This window comes from Sinocyclocheilus rhinocerous, unplaced genomic scaffold (assembly GCF_001515625.1).
Source record: "Sinocyclocheilus rhinocerous isolate Xijiao unplaced genomic scaffold, SAMN03320098_v1.1 scaffold5830, whole genome shotgun sequence".
NCBI lineage: Eukaryota > Metazoa > Chordata > Actinopteri > Cypriniformes > Cyprinidae > Sinocyclocheilus > Sinocyclocheilus rhinocerous.
The window spans coordinates 4,893-5,590 of record NW_015646400.1 but is presented as its reverse complement, the minus strand read 5'-3'; the positions used below and the strand labels follow the sequence as shown (position 1 = coordinate 5,590).

The following is a 698-nucleotide window of genomic DNA, read 5'->3' as shown; positions in this document are numbered from 1 at the left end:
AATTATAATATATATATATATATATATATAGTAAAAATTAGCAAAAATAAAATAGGTATATAACAATTTATACATTTTTTAACGTTATTTATTCATGTATAAAAATGTATATAAAAATATAAAATTATATATAATAATTCTGTTATATATTCTTCAGAATTTTGATGATATTTGAAGCATATCTCAATATTTTCAAATTGTATTTGGGTTTTATGCGTTTGCGTTTTATGTTCCATTGTCCAAAACAGCCATGTTTAATGAATATAAGAAGTAAAATACAGTAAAGTGTAGTTGAAATGGTCTCTGAGTTGATGAATGTGTGCAGTGTCAGTGTTATAATGGCCTGGTGTTGTCTACGGAGAGCACCGTCGCTCTGTATGGAACCGTGAAACCTGTTCCTGAGGGCAAACAGGTGAGAATATTACCGATTCATTCATTCATATGAATTTAATATAATATGAGTACCATTAAAGGGGTCATCGGATGCGACATGCACTTTTACAAGTTGTTTGAACGGAAATGTGTGTTGGCAGTGTGTGTACACAACCACCCTATAATGATAAAAATCCACCCAGTGGTTTTTTTAATCTCGTTAAATAATTTCTCCTTTCTCAAATCGAGCCGATCTCAGATGCCTGTCTGTGTGACGTCACACTGACAGGCCCCTCCCACGATAGTTTGACTGACAGTAGCGTTTC

The 698-nt window shown here is 32.7% G+C and overlaps 1 pseudogene; it reads left to right on the top strand.

The window, feature by feature from the left end:
• Positions 1-698, top strand: part of LOC107707783 (asparagine--tRNA ligase, cytoplasmic-like) — a 9,990-nt pseudogene that overhangs the window by 5,040 nt on the left and 4,252 nt on the right.